The sequence below is a fragment of the Symphalangus syndactylus genome, chromosome 1 (genome assembly GCF_028878055.3).
Source record: "Symphalangus syndactylus isolate Jambi chromosome 1, NHGRI_mSymSyn1-v2.1_pri, whole genome shotgun sequence".
NCBI lineage: Eukaryota > Metazoa > Chordata > Mammalia > Primates > Hylobatidae > Symphalangus > Symphalangus syndactylus.
In genome coordinates, this window is record NC_072423.2 from 48017828 (window position 1) to 48035562 (window position 17735).

The following is a 17735-nucleotide window of genomic DNA, read 5'->3' on the forward strand; positions in this document are numbered from 1 at the left end:
AGAAGAAATTTCTAAGTAGCAAAGCATTCAAGAGGAAGAAGAGCATAAAAGTTTGGAAAATTTGCAGCCAGATGATGCAATAGAAAATAAAAACCCATTTTCTGAGGAGAAATTCAAGCCAGCTGAAGGGATTTGCATAAGTAGTGAAGATCCAAATGTTAATTCCCAAGACAATGGTGAAAATGTCTCCAGGGCATGTCAGAGACCATCATGGCAGCCCTCCCATCTCAGGCCTAGATGCCTACAAGGGAAAATGGCTTCCTGGGCCAGGCCCAGGGTCTCCCTGCTCTGTGCAGCCTCGGGACATGGCACCCTGTGTTCCAGCTGCTTCGGCTCCAGGCATTGCTAAAAGACGCCATGGTACAGCTGGGCGACTGCTTCAGAGGGTGCAATCTCTAAGCCTTGGTGGCTTCCATGTGGTGTTGAGACTGTGGGTACACAGCAGTCAAGAATTGAGGTTTGGGATTCTCCACCTAGATTTCAGGGGATGCAAGGAAATGTCTGGATGTCCAGGCTGAAGTTCATTGCAGGGGTTACTGTTTAAGATGGTGGATAGGAGGCAGGACTAGCTTGCAACTGCCACTTGGATGGACAGAAAAGCATGTGGAAGCTCACACTGTGAACTTTTGCTCCAAGAACTACTGTAGGAACATATCAGGGAAGCCAAGATAATCCATAGACCCTTTGAAGGAGCTGGATCACCACTACAAACTCCCTGAGATGTGAAAAACCTGTGAGTCTGTTTGCTTTCTCAATGGGGAGGGTCGTGGTTTGGGGGAGGTTCTCAGCCCTGGTCACTGGCTGCCTGGAAATAGCCTCTGTGCTGTTGTGGGGGCCAGGGTGGGAGTAAGACTGGCCTGAGGACTGAGGGCTGCATGGGACTGAGGGCTTCATGGGAGCAAGGTGAGGTCTGCAACTGCTGGATTTCCTTCACTTGCTTGGTGACCTTTATGACTTAGCAGAGGCATCCATAATGCTCCTGGAAATATAACTCCATTGGACTGGGCACCACACTCCATCCCCCACGAAAGCCACAGCAAGCCCTGCCCAGGGAGAGGCTGAACTCTATATAAACATGTGTATATCTGCCCCCACCTGGTGGTCTTTCTCTACCCGCACTGGCAGCAGAAGACAAAGGTCATAACCTCTTTCCAGCTCTGTTGCCCTTCCCACCACCTGAACACTTAACCAGATGTCCTTAGGGCAAGTTTGCATCCTCCCTATAGGACCATAGCTGACGCACTTTTGAAAGCGCCACCTTCTGGCTGGAGGTCAACCAACGAAAACCCAGTGCACTAAACAAAACACAACCAAGGACCCTCACAGAGTCCTCTTCACTCCCCTGCTACCTCACCAGAGCAGATGCTTATATCTACAGCTGCAAGACCTGAAGATGGCTCACATCACAGGACTCTTCACGGACATTCCCCAGTGCCCACCCAGAGCCCAGCAGCTCTGCTGTGTGGCTAGACCCAGAAAAGCAAAAACAATCACTACAGTTCAGCTCTCAGGAAGCCCCATTCCTAGGGGAAGTGGGAGAACACCACATCAAGGGAGCACCTTGTCAGAAAAAATAATCTGAACAGCAGCCCTTGAATCCCAGATCTTCCCTCTGACAAAATCTACCCAAATAAGAAAGAACCAGAAAAACAATCTGGTAATATGACAAAACAAGGTTCTTTAACACCCCCAAAAGATCATACCAGCTCACCAGCAATGAATCCAAACCAAGACGAAATCTATGAATTGCTAGAACAAGAATTCAGAAGGTTGATCATTAAGCTAATCAAAGAGGCACCAGAGAAAGGTGAAGTCCAACTTACAGAAATTAAAAACATGATACAGAATATGAACAGAAAATTACTCAGTGAAATAGATAGCAGAAATAAAAAAAAATCACAACTTCTGGAAATCAAGGACACACTTAGAGAAATGCAAAATGCACTGGAAAGTCTCAGCAATAGGATTGAAGAAATATCTGAAAGAACCTCAGAGCTCAAAGACAAGGCTTTCAAATTAACGTGATTCATCAAAGTCTAAGAGAAAAGAATTTTAAAAAAATGAACAAAGCCCCCAAGAAGTTTGGGACTATGTTAAACATTCAAACCTGAGAATAGCTCATGTTCCCAAGAAAGAAGAGAAAGCTAAAAGTATGGAAAACATATTTGAGGAAATAATCAAGGAAAACTTACCTGGCCTTCCATATAAAAAAGCTCAAAGAGCACCTGGGAAAATCATTACAAAAAGATCATCACCTAGGCACGTAGTCACTAGGTTATATAAAGTCAAGATGAAGAAAAGAATCTTAAGAGTTTGAGGCAAAAGCATCAAGTAATCTACAAAGGATAATCTATCATATTTGCAGCAGATTTCTCAGCAGAAACTCTACAAGCTAGAAGAGATTGGGGCCCTATCCAGCCTCTTTAAGGAAAACAATTATCAGCCAAGAATTTTGTATCCAGTGAAACTAAGCTTCATAAATGAAGGAAGATACAAGATTTCCAGATAAACAAATGCCGAGAGAATTAACTACCAAGCCAGCACTGTAAGAACTGGTAAAAAGAAGCTCTAAATTTTTAAACAAGTCTTCAAAATACACCAAAATAGAACCTCCTTAAAGCATAAATCTCACAGGACCTATATAACAATAACACATGAAAAAAACAAGGTATTCAGGCAATAAATTGCACAATGAATAGAATAGTACCTCACATCTCAATACTAACATTGAATGTAAATGGCCTAAATGCTCCACTTAAAGGATATAGAATAGCAGAATGGGTAAGAATTTACCAACCAAGTTTCTGCTGTCTTCAGGAGACTCACTTAATACATAAGGTCTCACATAAACTTAAGGTAAAGGGGTAGAAAAAGATATTTTATGCAAATGGACACAAAAAGTGAGCAGAAGTAGCTATTATTATATCAGACAAAACAAACTTTAAAGCAACAACAGTTAAAGCAGACAAAGAAGGACATTATATATTGATAAAAGGACTAGGCCAAAAGGAAAATATCACAATTCTAAATATATTTGCACTTACCACTGGAGCTCACAAATTAGTACCAGACCTAAGAAATGAGATAGATGTCAAGACAATAATAGTGGGGGACTTTAATACTCCACTGACAACACTAGACAGGTCATTAAGACAGGAAGCAAACAAAGAAACAATGGACTTAAACTATAGCCTGCAACAAATAGACTTAACAGATGTTTATAGAACATTATGTCCAACAATTGCAGACTAGATATTCTATTCATCAGCACAGGGAACATTCTCCAAGATAGATCATATCATGGGCCACAAAACAAGTCTCAGCAAATTTTTAAAAAATTGAAATTATATGAAGTACTCTCTCTGACCACAGTGGAATAAAATTGGAAATCAACTCTGAAAGGAAAACTCAAAACCATGCAAATAAATGAAGATTAAATAACCTGCTTCTGAATGATTATTAGTTCAACAATAAAATCAATATGGAAATTTAAAAATTATTTGAACTGATTTATAATAATGGCACAACCTATCAAAACCTCTGGAATACAGCAAAAGTGATGCTAAGAGGAAAGTTTATAGCATTAAATGCCTACATAAAAATGTCTGAAAGAGCACAAATAGACAATCTAGGGTCACTTCTCACAGAACTGGAGAAAGAAGAACAATTTAAACCAAAACCCTGCAAAGAAAATAAATAACAAAGATCAGGACAGAATTAATGAAATTGAAACAAAGAAAACAAAACAAAAGATAAATGAAACAAAAAGCTCATTATTTGAACAGATAAATAAAATTGATAGACCATTAGCAAGATTAACCAAGGAAAGAAGAGGGAAGATCCAAATAAGCTCAATTAGAAATCAAATGGGAGATTTTACAATTGATACCATAGAAATACAAAAGATTATTCAAGGCTACTATGAACACCTTTACAGGCATAAACTAGAAAGCCTAGAGGAGATGAATAAATTCCCGGACATATGCAACCCTCCTAGATTAAACCAAGAAGATATAGAATCTCTGAACAGACCAATAGCAAGCAGTGAGATTGAAATGCTAATAAAAAAAATTGCCAGAGAAAAGTCCAGGAATTCTATCAGACATTCAAAGAATTGGTACCAATTCTATCGACACTATTGCAAAAAATGTGGAAAGAAGCAATTCTCCCTAAAACATTCTATGAAGCCAGTATCACCCTAATACCAAAACCAGGAAAGGATGTAATAATAATAAAAAAAAAACTACAGACCAATATCCCTGATAAACATAGATTCAAAAATCATCAACAAAATACTAGTGAACCGAATCCAACAGCATAGCAAAAAGATAATCCATTATGAACAAGGGGGTTTCATGCCAGGGATGCAGGATGGGTTTAACATATGTTAAGTCAATAAATGTGATACACCACATAAACAGAATTAAAAATAAAAATCACATGATCATCTCAATAGATGCAGAAAAAGCATTTGACAAACTCTAGCATCACTTTATGATTCAAACCCTCAGCAAAATCAACAAAGAAGGGACATAACTTAAGGTAATAAAAGCCATCTACAATAAACCCACAGCCAATATTATACTGAGTGGGGAAAACTTGAAAGCATTCCCTCTAAGAACTGGAACAAGGATGCCCACTTGTACCACTTCTATTCAACATAGTACTGGAAGTCCTAGCCAGAGCAATCAGACAAGAGAAAGAAATAAAGGGCATAGAAATCCATAAAGAAGAAGCAAAACTGTCACTGTTTGCTGATGATACGATCGTATACCTAGAAAATCCTAAAGACTCATCCAAAAAGCTTCTAGAACTGATAAAATGAATTCAGCAAATGTCAAGATACAACATTAATGTACACAAATCAGCAGCTCTGCTATACACCAACAGCGACCAAGCTGAGACTCAAATCAAGAGCTCAACCCCTTATCCCACACTTTTTAGAGGTCCTGTTCTTTTCTTGTTCTCCTTTTGTGTAGTTTTATATTTGAATCAGCAATTTCTTTTGACCTATCTTTGTGGTCTCAGAACCTTTCCTCAGATGTGTTAAATGTACTCATAACATAGAAGAAATTTTTTCACTTATTGTAAATTTTGAATTCTAACATTTATATTTGGTGTTTTCTTACAGGTTCTATCTCTCTGCTGAGACTGTTTATCTGATCTTGCATGTTGATGCCTTTTCTCTTACAACTTATTATTCTCTTATTAATCTTAGTTATTTTAAATGCCCTGCTTGATAGTTCCAATGTCATGCCATATCTGAGTCTTGTTCTAATGTTTGTTTTATCTCTTTAGAATGTGTGTTTTTCTTGCCTTTTCATATATCTCATAATGCTTGGAATTCAGCATATTTTTCCTTCTGTTAGATCTTTAGTGTGGGTGTTTCTGATAATATAGTCAGGAGTGGGACTTTATTTGACATTTATTGTTGCCCTGGGTACATTCGGAATACCAGAGTCTTCTAATTCCTGTACTGATACTTTCCTTTTTTTTTTTTTTTTTTTTTTTTTTGCCACCAGGTTTGGAATCTTCCCTTTGTACTGCTCTCCAAAGGAAGTCTGCTTCTCCCGTTTCTCCCAGGTGTATTACACTGTGATTTTTACTTTATACTTGTTAGCATGATAGTGGGGGTACAGGAGTGAGTATGTTATCTGATATTCTGTTTGAGCCTTCATCTTAGTAAGGCACTGTGAACCTGCTCTTGGGGTGTGGTCTTCAAAAAATTGCTGCCTCTCTTCCACATGTAATGTTGAATATAGCATTTATTCTGCTCCACTTACAAGGAAAAAGTTTTTTTTAATTTCCTCTATTTCCCCATCTCCTTGTCCCAGCTGCAATGTATTTCCTACAGTACCCCCAGACTACAATTGTGCTGCATTTCACATCCGCCAGAAGGATTAGGCAATTTTTCCTTCATGACAGTAGAGGAGATAGGTATGGGAATTTTCATTAGTTGGCTCCATTCCTCAGCTCAATTGTAGCTGCTATGGGATTCCACCAGTGCCATTAGGCTACAAGTATTTATGCCATTTTCTGTCCAGATTAATGCTTTTATTATTTAAGAGATGTAGGTGATGGGTTTTGGCAGTGAGAGGGTTTTCTCAGAATTCTCTCAAATCTTTTCCATTGGCACTTGATGAGGTTTCTGGAGAAAAACTCTGCAGGAGTGTGTGAACTCCCATATATCCATGAGAGGTTCCATGCTCCCACAATGGGCCAAGGTTTACTTTTAGCTAGCCTTTCCAAATGTCTACTTAAATTCATTTACAAGCTTGTATGTTATTAGGTGGAATCTGACCCAGGTAAAAAAATGCCCAGATTTTCCTACTCCTCTCAGGGGCCTATCTCTCTCTATCATGTTTGCTATTTACCCTGTAACCTCAGTTCACTGATAATCCTAATAAAAGTCATTCATGTACTGTTTGTCCGGCTTTGTTCTTGTTACAAAGGTGAGAATGGTGCTATTTTACAGCTTTTTATGTGTGTGAGATGAACCCAAATGTCCCAAAGATTGTGCTTTTACTTTAACTAACTGAAAATTACCTGCTGTTCACCACCAAAAAAAAAAAAAAAAAAAGTCACTCAAAGGTTTATGTGTATCTATGACTATATGCTGAATATTAACTTTTAAAATAACAAGTTTGAATGTTTCATCATTTTCTCCAGATTATTTTTCTTGGACTTGCCTTTACAAATTCATTGCAGCAGTATGAGTTCTTGGCTTTGATAAATTTTGACAGATGGACAATGCAGTGGGACAAATAAAATAAAAGCTTAAAATAGTCCTCATTTTCACATAACCCATGGGCATTTGAAAAACTAGTTTCAATAGGAATATTCATCACCCAAGACCCCCCCTAAAAGTAACAATTCAACATAGAACCACCTCAAAGAAGATCATACAAAGTGTATTAGTAAGAGTTCTCTAGAGGGAAAGAACTAATGGAATGCATACATACATATATATATACACCCATATAGCATATATATATATATATATATATACCCATATACCATATATATACATACCCATATACCACATATATATATATACACATATATATACACACACTCATATACCATATAAATATATATATATCCACATATATATATATATATATACACACACACACACACACTCATATACCATATATATCAGGCTAAGAAGCAAGGAGAACCAGTCTAAGTTCCAAAACTGAAGAAAATGGAGGCTGATGTTCAAGGGCAGGAAGCATCCAACATGGGAGAAAGATGTAGGCTGGGAGGCTAGGCCAGTCTTTCTTTTCACATTTTTCTGCCTGCTTATATTCTAGCCATGCTGGCAGCTGATTCGATGGTGCCCACCCAGGTTAAGGGTGGTTCTGTCTTTCCCAACATCACTGACTCAAATGTTAATCTCCTTTGGCAACTATCCATCACAAGTCCCACTTGAACCCATATACATCTCCTGAGATCATATGTAATCTTCAAATAAAGACAATAATAACGTCATAATTATGCCTAACATAATACAACTATCCTTCATACAACTGGAAACGCACCAATCCCCAACCCAAATACTGTTACATAAAGTTAACAATACCTAAATGTTCATGTGAAGTTAATAAATCTTATGTCACATGATAAAGGAGAAAGGAAACAAAATGAAGATATTTCTTAGTACAAGTGCATATATGCACAATCATGCTTTTAACAGAAGGAGGAAATACTCATGACAACTACAGTCCTCATTTCTGCAGTTGGTCATGTGGTTGTAGCTGGTATTGATGACTACTTTCTTCTACTACCTATTCTGTATTCCCTTTGTCTTCATCAAGCACCTCAGCAGGTCATGGTATTTTCTTGGTGGAGTGACCCAAATCTTCATTCTTGAAGGGTCTGGGTCAGGACCCTGATTCCGAGCACACACCACCTTCTGGAGAACTTTGACCCAGCCCTGCAAAGTATTGTCACCTGGTTGGTGTAATTGTGAATTCAAAAGTTTCATTTGACCAGTCTGTCAGTCAATCCAGCTGCTTTAGGATGATGGGGAACATGGTAAGATGAGTGAATTTCATGAACATGAACCCACTGCTGCACTTCTTTAGCCATAAGTGAGTGCCTTGGTCAGAGGCAATGCTGTCTGGACTACCATGACAGTGGATAAGGCATTCCATGAGTCCATGGATGGTAGTCTTGGCAGAAGCATTGCGTGCAGGATAGGAAAACCCATATCTGGAGTAAATGTCTTTCCCAGTGTGGACAAACGTCTGCCCTTTCCATGATGGAAGAAGTCCAATATAATCAACCTGCCACCAGGTAACTGGCTGATCACCCAGAGGAATGGTGCCATACAAGGGCTCAGTGTTGGTCTCTGCTGCTGGCAAATTGGGCACTCAGCAGTGGCCGTAGCCAGTCAGCCTGGGTGAGTGGAAGTCCATGGTACTGAACCACCGTCTCTGCCACCATGGCCACTTTGTTCATAGGCCCACTGGGCGATGACAGGAGTGGCTGGGGAAAGAGGTTGAGTGGTGTCCACAGAACAGGTCATCCTGTCCACTTGATTATTAAAATCCTTCTCTGCTGAGGTCACCCGTTGGTGAGCACTCACATGGGATACTAATATATTCATAGTTTTTGACCACTCAGAGAGGTCCATCCACATACCTCTTCCCCAGATTTTTTTGTCACCAATTTTCCAATCATGCTTGTTCCAAGTCCTTGACCAACCAACCAAACCATTGACTACAGCCCATGAATTAATATATAAATGCACATCTGGCCATTTCTCCTTCCATGGAAAGTGCACAACCAGGTGCAGTGCTTGAAGTTTTGCCCACTGGGAAGATTTCTCTTCACCACTGTCCTTCAGGGATGTCTTAGAAAGAGGCTATGGTGCTAAAGCTGTCCACTTTCAGTGGTGCCTGCATATCATGCAGAACCCTCTGTGAGCCAGGCCCTAGTCTTCTCTTCCTCTGCCAATTGAACATAGGGAACTCCCCGTGAGGCCACTGATGTATGCTGAAGGAGAGAAGGCAGGGTGGCAGGAGTGGAGACCATCAGCATTTGAGCCACTTCCTCATGTAACTTACTTTTGCCTTCAAGACCTGCTTGAGCCCAATCACATATATACTACTTCCATTTGATGATGGAATACTGCTGTGCACAACCCACTTTATGGCTAGATGGGTCTGAAAGCACCCAGTTAATGATAGGCAGTTCAGGTCGCATGGTGACATGATGACTCATAGGCAAACATTTAGTTTCCACCAAAGCCCAATCACAGGCCAAGAAATGTCTCTCAAAAGGAGAGTAGTTATCTTCAGAAGATGGCAGGGCCTTGCTCCAAAATCCTAGAGGCCTCTGCTGTGATTCACCTATGGGGGCCTGCCAAAGGCTCCAAACAGCATCCCTATCTGCCACTGAAGCCTCAAGCACCATCGGATCTGCTGGATCATATGGCCCAAGTGGCAGGGCAACTTGCATAGCAGCCTGGATATGTTGCAGAGCCTTCTCCTGTTACGGGACCCACTGAAAACTGGAAGCCTTTCAGGTCACTCAATAAATAGTTCAGGTAATACACCCAAATAAGGAATGTGTTACCTCCAAAATCTGAATAGTCCTACTAGACATTGTGCCTCTTTCTTGGTTGTAGGAGGGGCCAAATGCAGCAACTTATTCTTCACCTTAGGAGGAATATCTCAACCGGCCCCACACCACTGGACCCCTAGAAATTTTAGTGAGATAGAAGTTCCCTGAATTTTAGTTGGATTTATTTCCCACTTATTTAGTTGGATTTATTTCCCACCCTTTTAGAATGTGTGTGTGTGTGTGTGCGCGCGTGTGTGCATGTGTATGTGTGTAAAATACAGATTGTTATAATTCTGGTGAAATTAACGGAACCATTATCAATCCTGGGAACATTTTTTTTTTTTTGTCTCTAATTCAAGGAACTAAATAAAAACAGATTCGAAACTTAATCCTAATTGGAATCAAACTACTGCATTTTAAGTCAAAGGTGTGGAGGTAAATGAACAACCAAATGAGAACAAGAAAAGGCTATTATTCAGAGCTTGCGATAGCAAAGGAATCCTCCACCCCACCACGTCACTAGCATTTTGACAGAAACATAAGGGTAGGCAGAAGAAAGGGAAAACCTTATAGTGGACAAAGGGAAGGGTTCAGATAACGCTCTGACTGAAAGCTGTTTGCATGGAGAAAGCTGCTGGAGAGCAAACTAGCAGCAGGACATCCTATGTGATTGGTTAAGGATACATAGTTGATTTTCCTTTGCTGGTTCTAAATTGAAAGTGGGAACACAAATTATGGAATCAGTTATTAATCAAGTCCTGGTCACGTTGGGCCAATTGTTATAGAGTTAATTATTGGCTTCCTGGGTTGGTTTCCTATGCTAATTGCTGCAAGTTGTGGGTCAGAGTTCTACTTTTATTATGTGATTTGGTGATTGTGTCTTTGTATATTCAGTCTTTCAGTGGCAAAGAGAGTAGGGCCCCAGTAGTCTAGAGCTTATCTGTTCAAAATCACCTCCAAACCAAGACACAGCCCCAGATATACTTTTCTGCACTGATCTCATGTGAGAAAGCAATAAAAGAAGGAAATACATCTGAAAAGAAGACTAACCACCATAGAATCAATCACTTCTACTCACCCTTTTTATGTAACTAAAGTCCCATTCAGCTAAAACATATTGCAAAATTAAACTTGAGCTGGAGTCATCCACAATCACCTCCTATCTCTTTGCTTAGGGCATGGTGTTTAGGGAAAGGTCTCAAGAAGCCCTAGAGAAGTATAAGGATTTTTGACCCATATTAATGACAATGTTGTGTTAGAGACGTCCTTTGCAAATTCAGTTACATATTACTTAAATTAGGAACTTTCCCAAATCTTTTAATCCAGCATTGTGGAATTCATAAGTAAATTTGGAAAAGATCAATAGTTTTACATTCGTACTCTATAAAAATTGTTGGAAACTCATTAGTTATTTTCTGTATTCCATGTGGCTTAATAGACAAAAATACTGCAAAAAGACTACACAGGTTAACAAAAATATTGCATACCATAATTTTTCTTAATGCAGTAATATTAACTGTCCATTATGAGTCTTTGAATATTAAAAATATAATTCTTCATAATACATGTGGAACATGCAAACTGTTTCAAAGTAGTGTGTCTCCAGGGGGTAAAGAATATACTCATTATTTTATAGTAAAATAGTGAAAAACCACCTGACAAATGACTTTTTGGGTCCCTTCTGATTCTATGATTTTATGCTTATAGCTGACTTTTGGTTAAAGTTTTGTTTTTAAAAACTAAATAAAGGGAATCATTTTTAGTGGAATTTGTTCAATATAACTAGAAAAAAACAGTTATAACTAAATAAATATTGTCAAACCAAACATACACATTTCAATCTGAATTTGTAAAATTGAATTTCTAACAAATATGAATTAAAAATATATTTTTCAAAGGAAAAGATAGTAGTGTAAAACACATTACTAAATATTATAATAAATTATAAAATGTTTTTTATAAAATAACATGATATATATATTTTTTCTTTATTTCTTCTAAAAAAAGAAACAGGATACATGTGCAGAACAGGCATGTTTGTTATACAGGTGTATGTGTGCTATGGTGGTTTCCTGCACCTATTGACCCATTCTCTAAGTTCCCTGCCCTCACGCCCCATCCCACAACTGGCCTTGGTGTGTGTTGTTCCCCTCTCTGTGTCCATGCTGGCGAGGCTGTGGAGAAACAGGGATGCTTTTGCACTGTTGGTGGGAATGTAAATTAGTTCAACCATTGGGGAAGACAGTATGGCGATTCCTCAAGATCTAGAACCAGAAATACCATTTGACCCAGCAATCCCATTACTGGGTATATAAACACATAAAATTTTTCGGCTAACTTTCATTCAGAGATTTATTTTAATGAGTATTCATATTACTCAGTGTTCTCTAGAGGGACAGAAGTAATAGGATATACATATATATATATATATATATATATATTTATATAAAGGGGAGTTTATTAAGTATTAACTCACACAATCACAAGGTCCCACAATAGGTCATCTGCGAGCTGAGGAGCAAGGAGAGCCAATATGAGTACCAAAAGTGAAGAACTTAAAGCCTGATGTTCCAGGGCAGGAAGCATCCAGCACAGGAGAAAGATGTAGGCTAGGAAGCTAGGCGAGTCTAGTCTTTTCACATTTTTCCGCCTGCTTTATATTCTAGCATCACTGGCAGCTGATTAGGTGGTGCCCACCCAGATTAAGGGTGGGTCTGCCTTTCCAAGCCCACTGACTCAAATGTTAATCTCCTTTGGCAACACCCTCACTGATACACCCAGGATCAGTACTTTGCCTCTTTCTTTTCTTTCTTTTTTTTTTTTTTTGAGAGGGAGTCTCGCTCTGTTGCCCAGGCTGGAGTGCAGTGGCGCAATCTCGGCTCACTGCAAGCTCCACCTCCCGGGTTCACGCCATTCTCCTGCCACAGTCTCTGGAGTAGCTGGGACTACAAGCACCCGCCACCACGCTCGGCTAATTTTTGTATTTTTAGTAGAGACGGGGTTTCACCTTGTTAACCAGGCTGGTTTCAATCTTCTGACCTCGCGATCTGCCCACCTTGGCCTCCCAAAGTTCTGGGATTACAGGCGTGAGCCACTGCCCCTGGCCTACTTTGCATCTTTCAATGCAATCAAGTTAACGCTCAGTATTAACCATCATAGTATTTAAGGTTTATTTTTTATTTTTATTTATTTATTTATTTTTTTAGCTTTTTTGCATTATAACATGGTTGCTTTAAAGAGCTTATGAATTGTCACCCCCTAATGTTTAAACATCACTCTTGGACCAAATTTTTCTAGTTAGTGTACTCATTAAACTTTTTGCTTTTAAAATGCATAGGGATAATCTGTGATCCTCCCTCCACTCCACTCAGAATTGAAAAATCATTCTCTTTTCTGGATAGGGATCTGTTTGACCACTTGGCATGGTCAAAGGACATCTGTTACAGACCCTGGAGCATAAAAGGGGAAGAACTTTAGAGAAACCATTGGCAGGAAGATTTTCAGGCTTTACGCCACTAGCTCCTATCATGGCCCCAAATTACATGATGAAACTGCACAAAATGGTAGCTTTTACAAGTTGGAAGAATGGAAAATATAACCCGCAAACTTCTACTCCTGTTATTTAATTACAAAAGTTGCATGTAACTTTTGAAAACATATCAGAAAATATTCAAAGCTTAAGAGAATTGATTTTGCATATGCATGTCCCTTTTTCACTGTAAGATCCAATAAAATGCCTTCACTGAGTAAAATGACACATTTCCAGACATCAACGGCAATGTCAAACTGCACAATTTTATTTCATCTCCACACAGCTACAAATATCTTAACAAAAAACCTTCAAGAAACAAAATTCCCAAATATAATGGATAAAGCACTACATAAACATTGATCACTTTGATTCTGTTAACTGAAGATGTCCTCAATGAAACCTATAACTTGGTACATGAACTGTGGTCCTAGGCGACTTCGTACATATGATTTCAAAATATAATAATTCAAGGTGATCTTGCCATTTGATTCATTATAGGGAACAAGGAGTTATTAAGTGATATAACCTGTTGGTGTGTATTTTACTCTGTTCATATAAACCAGTGAAGCAAGATCAATTTGTTTCTCGGTTGAATTAGTTTTCTTGTGGGCACCTCAAGCACACATTCAAGAACAGCTTCCAAGAAACAAATTTATTTTCCTGAAATGATGGTCTTTATTGGCAACATCTAGTTCTTTTAATTTTACAGTTGGTTTCCCAGTTATGATCTGTTTTCATGAAGCATGAGAAAAATCCTAGAACAGTTAAATGTGCTTACCATATAGTTTATGAATTAGTTGCTTCTTCAAATTGGCAAAAGACATAGAATAAAATTGCACTGTCAGTAACTCAGTCCTCTTTTTCCTGACTCTCTATGAACGGTACAGTTATTTTCCCTGCACGCATCGCAGCTTGGTCATGGCAGGTACGAACTTGTTATTGGCATATATGTATATGTGTGTATGTCTGTGTGTGTGTACACACAGACATACACACACAGAAGTAAATGAAGAGTTGGAGAACCTCCAGCTCTGACTCTACTTTATTCATTCTTTCGTCAGGTGTCTTACAGACGTCAGGTAAGTCCCTTAAGCCTTGGAGGCCTAATCTGTAACAGAAACAAGCAAGAGACATTTTTGGCCCATTGACTCCCAAGTGTGTTGTGAGGTTTGAGCAACTCAGAACTAGAAATAGGCTTTGAAAAAGTAGAGTGCACACTGCACATTTAAGGGAGTATTATTTTTCGGTCTTGTCTTATATCATCAGATCCCACTGATGAAACTAAGACACATATGCCATATTTAGTGTTTCTAACAGAGGAAAAATATCTTTTGGGGGGCACCTTTTGCTGTATTTAAAGGAAGGAAGAAACACAGGTGCATTTTAAATGACTCTTCCGCTCTGCCGAGAAGGGCTTGCTCAGCCAGGGAGGGACTGCCATTAGTGAGTAAGTGAGAAGTGACATGTTCTGTCTCTCAAAGGGTTTCTTCATGTCCACTTTGGTAGCTCTCATTACACTGCCTGAATCCATTAAGACAGAAACAAGGTTTCCCCATAAAATGTTTTTGTGACTAAAGAGGACATGCAGCTCTTTAATCGGTGACAGAACATCTCCTCTGACAAGACTGAGTGATACAGTGTGCTCCAGTCCCACCTTTGCTGCCGAGAGGGAATATCCCTTACAAGGACAGACAATAGTCTCATTAAATTGCCTTGGCTGATCTATCAATGCTCCAGTGAAAACAATTATTCTGAATATATTTAATGTAAATATCTATGTCAAATGAAATCTTACTTTGTATTGTGGGGATATCTCATCCATGATAATTCAGTTAATGTTTTGAAATTTTGGAAGTGACTGTCAGCTGGTTTTGGATTTTCCAGGGGTCTAGGTGACACTAGAGTGCTAGTAAGGAGAGGGAGAACCCTGCCTAGTCCCCAAATAATAAAATAAAAATGAATCATTGTATTTTTATATTATTTTATAATATATATTATATTGTATTGTATAGTATGTATTTTCTTTATGAAATAAAGATGATAACAGTAAAAATTTGAAAAACAAAGTGGTAGGGGAGGGGTGGGAGTGTAATGCCTCCTGTCTCTTCTCTTAGCAACAGTGTCAAATGGGATCTAAAGTGATTCTGTAGCTTGAGACCTTAAAGCAAATGTGGCCTGCACTATGTAGCTTACTTCAACATATTTTTAAAGATACACGTGTGGCTGAATATGGGTCAATGTGATATATGACATGAGTAAAGAGTTATTTATAGAACAGACCATTCTCTAGGAAAATGTTCCATTAGCTGAGTTGTCTTGCATATACAATATATGCTAAACTTGGAGCATTGAAAGCTAAGAGAATGTAAAAATGAAGTGGACTTTAGAGTTTTTCTATTCTAACTGGATGAGATGTAGATAAGAAATACGATGCCCAGAGAACTGAAATGCCTTGCTCAAGATTTGCACCAAGAGTTAGTCTAAAACCCAGACCATGGGTTCTCACATCCATTCTATGGATATTACAAACCATACCAAAACCACCAACAATTTGTTTTGGAAATAGGTCATTAATTGACAAATGTCTCTGCTCTGGTATACCCCAATCTACATAACTGTAGAAACAAATATGTCTCTCTTTTCCTCTTCCCAAATATTTCTCAAGAACTCAAGGGAACTGTAAGTATGCTCCTAAATTAGCCCTCTGTCTCTAGGGTAGCGGGTTCCCAAGGTTAGCCCTGGTTACTAGACACTCTGCTGGCATGTTACTCGTTTTGCTCCCAGCCATGAACTCTCTGAGTGTATCTCAAAGCTGAGAAACTCTCGAAGAGTTTCAGAACCATCTACCACCATATCTCTCCATATCAGGTCACTGTCTCCAAGCCCAGAGGCTGAGCAATGGCACGATATTATCCTATGCTCTGAATTACACTTCATTCCCCTCAGTCAGTCAACAAGAAAAATTCGTTATGTGTAACTGCCATGCAAATAGAAGTCTAAATGGGCCAAACAACCTGCAGATGAAAGGTTCTGATTCTCAGCTAGGGGGCTCAGACAGAGAGCTCCCTGTGACTTAGTGACATCTCCAGCTGCCCTCACAAGTCACACATGGCCTTCAAGTCATCCTCTCCCTACCTAGGACCCTCACTACACAGCCTGACTCAGCTACCTGGCTAGACTTGTTTCCACTGAAAATTTCTTTCTCTTCCTCATCTAGCCATGTACAAAGAAGAATTTAAAAGACTTGGATTTTGAGTTTCTGGGTGTTCTCTACACTGATAAATATTTAACTGTTTTTTCTCCAATATAAACAATTTCTGTAGATTGTGTTCTGAATGTAGATTAATGGAGAACATTGCTCAGTATAATTTTACCTACGAGCAAGATGGAAGTTTTTGGCAAGACAGGGGCATGTTCCAAAGCAGAAAGCCTACCTGTCCCATTATTGTCCGTTCGTGGTCAGTCTTGGGCTCTCCCAAAGAGTTCTGGACTTGAAAATGTCATGATTCCTCAGTGTCCTAATTAATCCTCATTGCACACTCAGAAAACCCATGCTATAAAGAAATATTTTTATCTCAGTAGGGTTCATATTAATTTTATTGATTAGATATAGTAATATTTAGCTTCATAGAATGGATACTTTCTTGGTGTGGGATAGAGAAATGTCCAAGGATAACACATGCTGCTGTACAGGCTCACTCACACCACAACTTTTACTTGTTTTTCTGATCCCAGGCCATGAACTTTCCTTTGAGGAAACATACACTTGAAATTAACTCTACCCCACGCTATTACTATTTAAATTTTTTCCTCTCAATATGCACTTCAGTTTATTTTCTTTCACCGTGTGTAGACACTTCAGAAATGACACCCATAAAATATAATGCTGCTTTCTCAAAATTGTGGTGTCTTTGAACGTACAAGGCCATAAATAAGCTCAGTGGTTAAACTTCTATGTTTCAAACTTCCGCCTCTTTGTCTCTGTCACTGCAAAGGTCTATCTGGTCTGTCTTCCCTTGTGCCTATGATAAAACGCTTATGTACTAGCAATCAGTCTTGCATTCTCCCCTCCTTACCATCCATTTATTTTTAGTTTTCCAGTTTCAAGCAACCACTACTTTGGGAGTTGTGATATCCCTGCGTTTGGTGTGCTCCCATGGCCTTTATAAATTAGTGCTGAAGGAGCACAGTGACTGAGTGGTCTCTTCCCAGGTCTGCCTGATGCTTGCCCCCACTTTATTTGCAGGCCACCTTAATCCCACACATTTCTGATTTACCTACTTATGGGATGAATATAGTTGCTCTTCAATCCTTTTTCTTGACACTTTTTGCTAAACCCAATGAGTGGCCCAATTAGTTTAATCTTCTTTAATATCCATCATTCTCATTTCTTCCTGGTTTTACTCACTTCCTCTGCTTGATCAACACAGCTCATGAATGCCCATATCTTGCAAACTCCTGCAGTTGCAAAGCCTCTGTCACTTTCTATATTTATCTTTAGTTTCCCTTTTGTCTTGCTTTAACACATTAGTCAGTGTCTAATATTGCAAGGGCAAATGAAAAATAGATGTAATACTTTAACCTTTACCTTTCAATGTTCAATAATTAAAGTGTTCATTTCATTTAAGGC